We start from the raw sequence: 13,423 nt of genomic DNA on the forward strand, positions 1-13,423 counted from the left end.
AATCTTAGGTTATAGAGAATATCATAAGAATCACAAGTGGAACCTTATGCCGCTCCATCCCACCAAAGAGCCCCAGCCAGCACCACCTCCCCCCAAAACCCCTTACAATACCAAACTGAAACTTGTCAAGGAACCACCACCAAAAAGCCAGCACCAACTCCAACCCATAGAAAACAACAACACAACCAGCAAAGATAATACATCAAAATAAGCCCAGATGACCAGCAACCAGCCTGAAAAGGGACAACAGCCTCATCCAAAACACCACCAACCCAATAACCCCACAACTAGAAAACCTCAGCACAATCCCATTAATCCCACAAACCAAATGGCCAAACAACAACCCCATCCATAAAACCAACATCCCAAAGGCCCAATAACCAGCAAAAACCAGCACAACATAATTCTGAGGAAGGAGAGTAACAAAAAGGTTATGCTTCAAATATGAAATATAATCATTACTTAGCCCATAACACCTAGCATGGCCCCAACACAAGCACTCCCAACCATAAAAAATAAGGTAAAAAGTAAGTTAAAAAGGATCGTAGAAAATAAGGGAACGACAGCCAAGGCTGCAGTCAGGATACATAGAAAAACCTGCACCCCAACAAACGGCCAAGCAATAACCTAGAAGGAATAAGAGCACCCATGCCACAGCTTGGTAGACCAAACCAAGGCCCAAGGATACTTAACAGGAAGTAGTAGAACAACAAGCCGGTAAGACATGAACCAACAAAAGGCCACCAAATATAGCACCACCAATAAATAAAGAAGCAAAACAACATAGAGAATAAGACCCAACCCAACAAAGAGGAGAATAAAACCCACGGAAACATAAGGACCAATAAATATATTAAACCAATCAGGGGCCAAGAAGTAAATGAAACATAGGAGCCCCACGACACCCATCCAAAAAAATAGGACAACAACAAAGCAGCAGCAAACATAGCAAGAAGGGAATAGAATAGAAATGAGCCACCATAACCAGAACATATAGTAATAAATTTTTAACATAAGCTAAACAAATTTGGTCGAATCTAAGGAGGCATTTAACATAAAAGGCTACTGAGAAAAAGGTCGCTCAATCATACTATTTAAATCACAACCTAAAGTGGCAGTAAATTGAGCACACGCAATCCCATCCTTCAAAATGACATAAAAAGAGTAGTTCAGAGTATTCAAGGTATCCCTAATGTCCTTTCAAATGTAAAAAAAAAAAATTAGAAGGGAAAATCCTATCCTCCTTATTATTAGTAAAATTGTAATCAAAATAAGAGCCCACCTCCAACACCACATTTTTGATATGAAGGTTAGAATGAATATTTAAGCCGTGAAGCATGGCATAGGAAATAGCATAATTAACTTCACCATTAGCAACAGGCCCAACAAAAACAAATAAGTAGATGCCATTATGATCTCTAATAACACCACTACAGCCAACAATAGTGGCCAAACTAGCACAAGCCACATTTAACTTAAAAGAATTAGTGTTATGATTCACTTAATTAATGCTCCTAGAAACCCTTTGACAAAAATTAACCTCCAAGTTAATGCCAAAGTTGGAGGAGGTAAAAAGGAAATTCTTAACAGAGAGTAAATTAGCAAAGAAAAAGGCAACCAGCTTATCCTTAATTTTCTTGATAATTCATTGATAATTCATATTAACCCCACTGAAACGAGAATCATTTCTTTCCAACTAAAGGAACAAAAGGATAAGTGCAGGAATAACATTTCTAACATGGCCTTTAGCCTTGATAAACCAACAATCAAGCAATTTGTAAATAGAAATCCTAGTAGTAAAGAAATTGAGATGAAAAATATCCTCAAAATAAATCCAAACTTTAGCAATAATGGGACTAGAGAAGAAAACATGATGTATATTATCAACATGGTAAAAACATTGGAACTTAGAGGGAAATATAAAACCTCTACTCTTCATATTCTCATCCTTAGTAATAAATTTTTGTAAAATTCTCCAAATAAAAGTTGAAACTATAGAGGGGAAGCTTATATACTAAATCATTTTAAAAAGCTTAGAAGACACATTTTTATCTCTAAAGGAATGACAAACATCTTTAATACTAAATAAACCATCTTTAATGAAAGTACAAAGTAAAAAAACATCCATGAAAGCAATGTTTAGAGGAATCATTAAAATGAGCTGAATAATAAAGTAAGGGAGAATAGTAGAAAGTTTTCCAAGTCCCAAGCATTATTAAAAAAGAAATAATTAACCTTCACATTATAAATGGAAAAGGAATTCAATAAATTTTAGAAAGAATTTTATAAAAAATAGTACACAAGCTATTAGATCTAAAATCATTCCAAGAATTCACAACACTATTCTTGGGAATAGGCACAATAGCAGTAGAGGAAAGAAACTTCAGAATAGGAATACCATTAAAAAATTTGTGATAGTAAAATTGATATACATATAAATAATATGCCATGCTTTTTGAAAGAACTTAGTAGTAAAACCATCCGGGCCAACAACCGAAACCGCATTCATACCAAAAAGATTATCTTTGACATCCTAAACAAAAGGAGATTTAGACAAGCCACTGTTATCCTGAAGAGAAACAATATTAGGAATAATAGGAGGTTTGGTGATACTAGATGGAGAATAGTTTTTATTAAGATGGTTTTGAAAATGATTAACAACCAAATTAGCAATTTTAGTAATATTATTAGAAAAAGAACCATCCTCACGAGAAATTTTATGGATATAATTAATAACCCTTTTTTTAACCAATGCATGGAAGTATTTGGTATTATTATCACCTTCAGCCAGATGCTTGACAACCACTTTTTGCTTCCAAAAAGTTTCTTCCTGAGACCATTGATGGCTGGCCCAATTTTTAAAACTTAGTTCTTGATTGTTGTTATTCTTAAAGCATGTATGTTTTTGATGATTCAACATATTATTATTTTGATTATTATTTTTCTAACATATTTTGGATGCATTATTTTATTTTTTCATGTCTACTAATATTTTAGGGAAATCATACTACATATTACTAAAGACTTCAAATCAGATATCCCTAATGTCCCTTCAAATGTAAAGTCTATACTTTTCATTTTATTGAGTCTAGAAAATTGTTATTGTAATTGAGTAACTATGGACACACACATCGAGGGAGGGTTTAAAATTTGTAATTTTTTAAAATTCATCATACTTTACGAAGTCATTTTGTATGGGATTATTTGTTCAATCATTTTCCCTGCGAGCAATAAAACAAATATAAAGTAAAATAATTTTCTAAGTACATATCATACTATACAAAATACCATTCCAGAGTATTAATTTAATATTTTTCTATTCATCTCGAATTTTTGTCCAGACAAACTTGAAAATTTTCTTAATGGTTCATACCATACGATGTCCTCATCGTACGTACGCCATCCAGGGTATGAATTGGATGGGTCCCTTTTCATCCCGGTGAACTTGAAAATTTTGTAACCGATTATATGGTATGATGTCGACATCGTATGTACACCATACACGGTACGAAATTGTGGGGTGCCTCTTCGTCTCGATGAAGATGAAAGATTTTTTAATTGTTTGTATTCTTTGAACTAGGTTCATACATGATGTTGATCGTGTATAAAATATTTCATACTGATTCACAATAGGTTTATACTCAATAATTTTTGAACTATTCATATGTATGAATATATGATTGTACTTTATGATCGTTTATGCTCAAAATTGAATATTTCAATTTTTTGGATGATTTTTCATGTCTTTGGTATAAAAGGTACACTAAAACTGACATGATAATGTCTTGTCTTCATGATTTTTCAGGGGAAATTGAAAGAGAGAGTGTTTAAGAGAGATTTCTTGCAAGTGAAGTGTGAAGGGTTCACAAGGTTTCTAAAAGGTACGGATCTCTTTGTGATTTTGGTTATTACCCTTCTTCATGTCTTTCTAATTGCTCGTAAGAAGATCTTTGAAGAAGATTTGGTAATCTACCAACTCATGGATGGTGTGAATAGATAATCGTTCTCTACCGACACTTAGAAAGTGTGAATAGATGACGATTCTCTGTCGATACTTGGAGGGTGTGAATAGACAAAAGTTCTCTGTTGACACATAGAGAGTGTGAAAGGATGATGGTTCTCTACCATACTAGGGATTAGTATAAGAGAGCATTTGTAAAGGCTTCTCCGCCTTACAGTGGGGGTAAAATGAGAGATACTTTGGTAATAGTGCAATACCTTAAGAGGGAGTCTTCAGGGAGTGGATGTAGGTCATGTTTGACCAAACCAATATAAATTTTTATGTCTTTTAAATTTTTGCATTTCATTTTTGGCAAGTTATTTACAGTGGTTGAATTTTTTTTAAATTCTTAATTAACTTGCTACTAAGTATCAAAGGTTTTCAAATTTAAAAATCCAAGAGAAATTTTTTTTTCATTACCAATTCACCCCCCCTCTTGGTTAGTCTTGGGACAACAGCTTAGGTTTAACAACCTAATCAAGATTCAATTGATTTTTGAAATTATATAATTTATGATTCTAATTAATGAATTTTGGATTATTGTAATACTTCTTTTAATTATATATCTTCTAAATGGATACTCTTTTTCTCTTAAGTTGATAGCTAATAGTAGAATCAACTCATTACTCTAAAATCAAGCTATTTTTGTGATGTTGTTTCATATGGCATGATCAAATTTTTTGTTGACAAAAAAAGATATAGTCATTTTGGTAATGATTTGCCCATTGCGGAAGAGGAACTAATGAGGGGATTAGATTGTATGTTATTACATGAATTGACAAATAGAACATATTTATATGTTTAGTTAATATAATAAATTAACAATGATAGATTTCTTATGTACAAAAGTGATAAATTTTATGTATTAATCTTTCATTATATAGTAATGTCTAATTTGGATAAAATGATTTGTTTGTTCAGATACTTTCACTTTTTAATTTTTCCTGATCATTATAACATAAAAAAGTATGGAGATACCTAACAGTCTTTCGACTATTTTCTCTGTTGATTGTGTAAGCACTTACTTATACCTTAATACAAAGAAAAAATATTTGTTCTATTTTTTGAAATATATCTCCCTCATTTATTTTGATTAAAGTTAAAAAATATTTTTTTTTTCACTAAAATAATTAATATTTAGAATTACTAATTGGGATAAAATTAATAATTTTAACTTTTTATCTCTGAAACTATAATTTAAATTTTGATAATATAGTTTTCTTTAATTTAAATTTTTATTCGAGTGCATTTAATGCAAGTGTGATAAAAAAAATTATCCCAAATCTCTGCTTCAATTTGTTATTTAAAATTTTAGCTAAAATATTTTATGTTATAATATAGCATTTGATTTCCATCTATGTGGCAAACTCCATTTTTGTAAACTGCACTAAGTGCCATAAAAATTTCTATTTACACTTAACCTTTTCTCACATAAATAGGCACTTTTGTTTCAAGTTAAATTTCCCTTCTCAAGATTGTGTTGGGAAAATAACCTACACAACATATAAAACAAGAAAGACAAAATGCAACAAATAAAAAGACTCAGGATTTAATGTGGAAAAATATGAAATCAAAAAATGACCAAGAGCTACACAACACTAAGAAATTCAACATAAAAATTAGAAGAATTTTTACACTTCTCATTTTTTCTCACACTCTCCTTGTCTCTCTTTATCCCTTACATTGTTCTCTATACATAATAGATAAAGAGACAAACAAAAAATATTTTCACTTTGTGTACTTAGTGCATATACAATTTATGTAAATTATATTATAGAAAAAAAGGATTCATGTAGATGACTCCACGTAGTGAAATAAAGCTTAATGTTGTTTTTCGATATAAACATCAATTAGAAACTTAATAAATAATTCCATGTTTATCAAAGGTTAATTTATTTTTTACTTTTATATCATTAGAAAAAGCTAGGTGCTTATGGCAATGCTACACTTGCATTAAAAGCATTTGAAACATATTATATATATATATATATAATATATATATATATATATATATAATATATATATATATATATATATATATATATATAATATATATATATATTATATAATATATAATAATATATATAATTATATATATATATATATATATATAATAATTAATTTTATTGACAAGACATTTTTTAATTTTTTCCATTTCACTTGAACTTTAAAAGTTATGAGTTGGTTTATACAATATTTTAGTCTAAAATGTTCAAGATAATAAAATATAAACATCTATGTGTCAATTTATCTTCCAGTAATATCATTTAATAATGAATTTTGCCTTCTTTAATTTTATAATCACATGCTCAATTGCATTTGGCAAATTATCAAATCACTTATCATCTCTATATATATATATATATATATATAATTATGTTGTTTTGTGTGTGTGTGCGCGCATGTGTGTGTGTGTGTGTTTCATAGGTTTCTTAGTAAGATACACAAAATTGATAGAATTTGATGTTTATTTTTTATGTAATTTTATATTTATCTTATTAGTCATTTGATAGTTGGTGGGTTTTCAATAAAGTTATAAAAAAGTTTTTTGGGCATTTATATTATGATTTTATCATGGTTGATATATGAATATGTACTATTTCTAATTCTAGTTAATGAATTTTGAATTCATGTATTATATTTTTATTTTATTTTTGATATCATCTTATTCTAAACCCTTTTTTCATTACCTGATAGCTAATAGTTGAATAAACTCATTACTGTGAAGTTGAGCTATTTGTTTCATGTTGTTGCATAAGAATATGATTGATTTTTGTAGTTAAAATAAAACATTGTACTCATTTTGATGTTGATTTGCCCCTTGCAAAAGAGGAACTAATGACATGATGAGCTTGTATCTAATAACATTAATTGGCAAATGTATCATATCAATTTGTTTTGTTGATATAATAATTTAATAATGACATATCTCTTATATATTTAAGTGATCAATTCTTATGTATTAATCTTTTGTTATAGAGTAATGTGTAATTTGGAGAAAATTTTTTGTTTTTTGAGATACCTCCATTTCTTAATTTTACCTAATCATTATTACATGCAAATTGTGGAGCTACTAAAGTCTCTTTTGTTTGAGTAAGCACTTACTTATACTATAATAGATGGAAGAAATCTATATTCTCTTTTTTGAAATATTTTTCCCTCGTTTCTTATTATCCATGATAAATAATAAATTATTTTTAATTTATATAATTAATAATTAGATTTATTTATAGGGATAAAAATAATAATTTTATCATTTTATTAAAAAAATATAATTTAAATTTTGATAATATAAAATCTTAGATTTTAATTTTTAGACATGTGCATTTAATGCATGTGCAATAGAACTAATTATCCCAAATCTCAGCTACAATTTATTCTTTTACAAAATTATCTGAAATATTTAAGTTACAATATCACATCAGATTTCCATCTATGTGGTAAACTCTAAAACTTAAGAAACTCATGGCCACTCATAAGAGGCTTACAAAGATATTAAAAACCAAAAGAAAAATAAATTATTTATGAAACTGGTAACATTATATAAATTTTTATTTTAGAACATTTGGGAAAATTAGTAAAATGTTCTATAATTTATTCTTGGCTTTGCACATGAAGTTGAGATACATTATTTGAGTGCCATTAATATACAACATATGAAATTAAATGATTTTTTTCATGCCTAAATCCATGAAGGACATTTTACCCTAAATGCTAATGGGTAACTTCAGCATGTGTGTGAGTCACATGTTTCTTGGTATCTTGGTAATGTACCAAAAATTGAAAAAACTTGATGTTTATTTTTTATGTAAATTTATAATTACTGTCTGGGTCTTTCGATGGTTGTTGTGTTTTAATAATGGAAAGAAGAGTTTTATTATGAATTTAAATTATGGTTTTATCGAAGGTGATTTATGAAATTGCCAATTATGAAAGTTTTAAATATACTTTTGACTCTTTTCTTTGTTAATTTTTAAGCACTTAAAATTTTGTATTACCAGGAAGATATATTATCATTTTTTTTCAAAAGACCTTTATTGAGTTCAAATTTTCATTACATTTTGTCTCATAGAATATGCTCATTTCTTTTGTCAAAAATTTCCAAGGCTATCTTGGATGTTTCCTTCCTAGATTAATTTAATTAAAATTCTAATTCATTGAATTGTAGTATTTTAGAATTTAATTTTCCCTGGTCATTCTCCCTTTGTTAAATAATGCATTATATTATGTCTTTTTCTATAATCATTAAAATTTTAACTTAGCTATTCTTTTTAGTGCAAATTCGCTACTTTATAAGTTTTCGACTTGTCCTGCTAACTATGAGTACATAATCCTTCTATTCTCTACAATATGTCCTTTTTTCACTTGCTTAAAGTGAAAGATCATTGACTTTTGCTGCACAACCTAATACGTGAGAGTAGCTCCCCTCTCGGTTCTAGTAAGAGAAAATAACAAGTTTTTGAATTACCGATTCCCGTAATTTGTTGTCTCCTTCGATGGCTGTTGAGGGCAGGCGGCCTCCATCATCTAGTGTCGGAGAAGGTCATCTCTCTTCAACTTCTTCTGTTAGAATTATTCCTCATGTTAATCAAAGTTTATCTCCCCCTGCTTTTGGTGATGCCAACACGGTGTTTGATCGAGAATCCAATCTGAGGTTCAAACTTGCTAAGCCTCTAGTAATTAATGAGGGAGGTTTTCTTTCTCTAAAAGAACAGACGGATTGCATCGACAAAGCGAAGAAAATAATGTTGGATGTATCTAATATTCAAAGTAAGGATTGATCTCAAATTGTTGATAAGGCTGGCTATGATTCTATCGGTGATGCGATTAGTGATGATAGAATGGAATCTTTGAAGGGTTCATCTTCTTGATGTTATAAGCTTGAGGTAATGTAGGAGAACACGTTAGCTAGAGTTGGTGCTCCAGATTTAGTTTTATAGAAAGATGGAGCTGTTGATCATGGAGCGCATCAAGCCAAGGAGGGATGGGAGAATGTGTGAGTTTGTGAGTATGCAGTTTTGGGAAATTGCAATACTGTAGAAGGCTCTGATTTTGTTATTCCTCCTCAATCGAGCAAGTCATTGGTTAATGCCTGGAATAATAAGCCTAACTTTAAATCTATTGATTTTGTTTATAGGGAAATATTTTTTGAAAAAAGAGTGGTGAAACTTCATCTCCAAAGTGAGGTTGAAAACACAAACAAACTACAAAAATCTTTGGTGGTTAAGGTGTTAGGTGATAGTGCTCCTTACCATATCATTGGGTTGGAATTAAGGAGACAATGGAATCAACATGGTAGGTTCCATATGACCTTGCTCGGTGGTGGTTAAGTCTTATGTGTTTTTGAAGAATCAGAGGCTATGGTTTCAGTCTTAAATACTGGACCTTTGTACATGAATGGTAGCATAATTGGTCTAGATAAATGGTCCCCTGATTTTCATCCTTCTTCACTGAAAGGTTTAACGGCTCCAATCTAGATTAGGCTTCCTAATCTCCCTGTACAAAGCTGGGATAAAATCAAGGTATGTAGGATTGCATCGAAGGTTGGTACTCCTTTTTTGATTGATGACAACATGTTCCAGTAGGGAAGGAAAGAATTTCCTAGAGTATGTGTAAGAATCAAGTTGGAAGACAAGCTACCATTGGGTGTCTGGGTTGAGGGTGCCTCGAGTAAGTTTTACCAAAAAATCAATTATGAAAAAATGCCAAATATTTTCTTTAAATTTGGTAAGATCGGACATTTGGAGAAATTCTATCTAGAGATGTATGTGGAACCATCCTTGTATCCGAACAAACCCAAGGAAAATTCTGAGGAAGGTTGGGTTGCAAGTATTAGGGGGAATCCAAAGGAGAATTCTTTAGAGAGAGATATAAAAAAGGCCAAAGTGGATAGTTATGGTTCATGGATTCATGTGTACTATGGAAAGAAGAGAAGAAAAATTTTCAAGTTTCAGAACAAGTGGACTCGGCAAGCAGTAACTAAGAGTAAGTTAATCAATATAGGTGTTGGAAGCCAAGCTGAGAAGGAAGGGGAAATTCTGAGCATGAATAGAAGTCTGAAGAATGCTGAGTAACTGGGTGGGGAGAAGTAAATGGTGGTAATTCCGATTCTTGATGCTAATGATAAAGATATCCCAACGATTAACCCAGAAGTTAATAAGAAGGTTATTGGAATTGATTATGATGACGGCCTTTGTAATCTCAATCAGTATGAAGTTTTAAATGACTTGGGGAGAAAGGAGAAATAGTTCGTAATGTAGAAGAAGCTCCAGATTCTACTAAAGCTGTAGATTCAATCTCAATATGCAGAGAAAATGAGGAATCATTAGAGGATGAACCTAAGGAGGCTCGAGATAATTAGTCAGAGGAAGGATCTAGCAAGGTGAGGAAAATGGGGCCTAAGAAACTAAAGGGTTTAGGTCCCATCAAGTTGATTTCAAGAAATAAAAAACTGGACGGTGAGGTGAAGGGAAGGGCGGGAAAACTTTTCCCCTTAGACCATTAATTTTTTCCATTGGTTTTGGTAATTGTAGAGGAGCCAAAAAAAGTAAAGCTTTTCTATATGTAAGAGAGTTCATAAGAGATCATGGGTTTTTCTTATTTTGCTTGGTTGAAACTAAGTTGTCTGTGGTGGACAAGAAGTTAGTTAATTCATTATTTGGTGAAGATTGGGATTTTTTTTTTCATTTTCCCTCTAAAGGCCTATCGGGAGGGATTTTGGTGTTATTGAAAGAAAGCATGGCAGCATTTAAGATGTTGAAAGCTTCATCCCAACTTTTTGTAGGTGATCTTAATGTGATCAACAAAGGCACATGGAGAATTACAACGATTTATGCGAGCAAAGATGTTTATAGGAGAAGATTTCTATGGGAGATATTGGAGCATCACATGGTTGAAGACTTCCCTATGATTATAGGATGGGACATTAACTATTTGTTATCTAAGGAGGAAAAAAAAGGAGGGAGAAATTTGTTTTTGGCCTTGGACAAAATGAGATGAACACTTTCATCTCTTGCAATGATTTACAAAAATAAGCTAAGGTCAAGTGGCTGCTGGAGGGGGACTCAAACTCTAGATTCTTCCAAGCATATGCTAGTGCTAGGAGGAATGCTAACTACATCTACAAAATCAAGAATGAACAAGGCTTGATGGTAGAAGACACAAAAGAAGTGGAAAAGGTGATGTTTCGGTACAACAACAACAAATGGGAAGTCAAAAATTGTGCCTTGGAGGGTTGGCCATTACCGTTGAAAGTCTTAAGAGAAGAAGACAAATTGTTGCTGAGCAAAGATTTTTCTTTCGAAGAATTGGAGAAGGTCATTAAAGAGCTTGGTGGGAACATTGATCCGGGTCAAGATGGTATGTCTTATTCCTTTTTTAAATACTATTGGCATATCATCATGCTTGATGTTTGGAAAGCTATGGATCATTTTTCATGAATGGAAAGATGAATGATAGTTGGAAGAATACTAATATAGTTTCAATTCCTAAAGTAAAAAATCCACTATCTCCTTCCAACTATAGATGCATAAGTTTATGCAACTCGGTCTATACGATTGTGGCAAAAATGATTCTTAATAGACTTGTGCAAGTTATCCCTAAGCTAATTTTGGAGGAACAAGTAGCTTTTATGAGAGGAAGGTCTCTCTCGGATCATGTCCTAGTGGTTCAAGAAGTTTTTCACAAGTTTAGGCATTCTAAATCCACCAAGGGGATGGTCTCCTTCAAGATTGATATGGAGCAAGCTTAAGACTCCATGGGATGGCTGAAATTGATTAAAATTTTGAACTATTTTGATTTTCCAATCAATTACGCTAATTTAATTATTAAATGTGTTATTGGCCCAAGGTTTTCTCTCCTAATAAATGGTAGCTCTTCTAAGTGGATTGAAGCTAAGTGTGGATTTTGTCAAGGGTGTCCACTTTCTCCCTTCTTGTTTGTAATGTGTGCTGAACTTCTATCTAATGCTTTATTAAAAAAAGGAAGTTCAGTTGGAATTGGTATTTCTCCTAATGGCCCCAAGGTTTCTCATTTACTTTAATGCTGGCAATATCACTATATTCTTTTAAGCAAATATTAAATTGATTAAAGAAGTCAATGGTATTCTTAAGGAATATTGTAGTTGGACGGGACAAAAGATGAATTTGCAAAAATCTGTAATTCTTTTTGGAAAATTAGTGAAGAAAAGGAGAAGGAAAAAAATCTATAAAATCATTTATTCAGGGAAGTTCAAGAATTTTCTTATGTGGGGACCAAGGTGGCTTTGAGGAGGTTGTCAAGAGCATATTTCCAATTTATTATGGACAAAGCTTTTAGTGTGTTAAGTGTTTGGGGTGGAAAGCTAATTTCCTTAGTTGGGAGGATTACTTTGGTTAAATCTATCTCACTATCATTTCCTACTTATCATTCTACCCTTTTCATGGTCCCTAAGCAAGTTTTGAATGAGATTGATAAGCTATGCAGGAAATTTATTTGGAATAAAAGCGATGAAAGTGAAGGTTTTTCATTATGCCAATTGAGATTTAATGTGTAAACCGAAAAGATGGGGTGGTCTTGGTATCAAATCCTGCTCAAAGAAAGCTGGGCCATTGAGGGCCAAGTTAGCTTGGAGGTATAGTCAAGAAAGAGAGTCCCTTATGCATGTGATTCTCTTAAAAAATATGGTCCAATATTGGATGAAGAATCAGCTAGAAAAGGTGGTTCGGTATCATGGAAGTTAATTTGTAATGGAGGCAAAAAATTTGGGCCAATAGTCAGATGGATAGTTTGTAATAGAAAAACTATTAATGCTTTCAAAGACATTTGGGTTATGGATAAAAGTTTGCTGAATTGGCCTACTTTTGTCAATCCATTGGAAGGAAACAATCTAACAGTGGACATGTTTATAACAAATGGAGGTTGAAACGTCAATGAGCTCCATAATTTCTTTGGGAAAGATTTAGTGAATCTGATCAGTTCTACTCAAATGCAGGTTGTTATAGGAGAGGATTGGATGGAGCTTATTCATAATTCTTTGGGTAAGACAATATCTGCTCTAGCTTTTGATGCCGTGGAATCTGACAATTCAGAGCAAGTTCTTCGGAGATGGATTGGAAGAGTTAAACTAAATCCTAGAGTAGATTTATTCTGGTGGAGGTTGTTCAATAATGTTATCCCAACATACAAATTTATGTGTTTTGGAAGGTTACAAGGATTTGATAAATGTCCTAGAGGGTGTGAGGTGGTAGAAGATCTTATTCAAATTGTCGATGGATGCAAAAATTTAATTGAGGTGGTGGAAGTTTTGAACATATGGGGCTTCAAAATTCCCAGATTCTATTCCCTGGAAGCTTTCTGTAGATGACTTGCCTCTCAAAGCTTATGGATGATGAGTTTATTCTGTAACACAATCTACCTCTCTTGGAAGGCAAGAAATCTATTGGT

This window comes from Dendrobium catenatum, unplaced genomic scaffold (assembly GCF_001605985.2).
Source record: "Dendrobium catenatum unplaced genomic scaffold, ASM160598v2 fragScaff_scaffold_387, whole genome shotgun sequence".
Taxonomy (NCBI): domain Eukaryota; kingdom Viridiplantae; phylum Streptophyta; class Magnoliopsida; order Asparagales; family Orchidaceae; genus Dendrobium; species Dendrobium catenatum.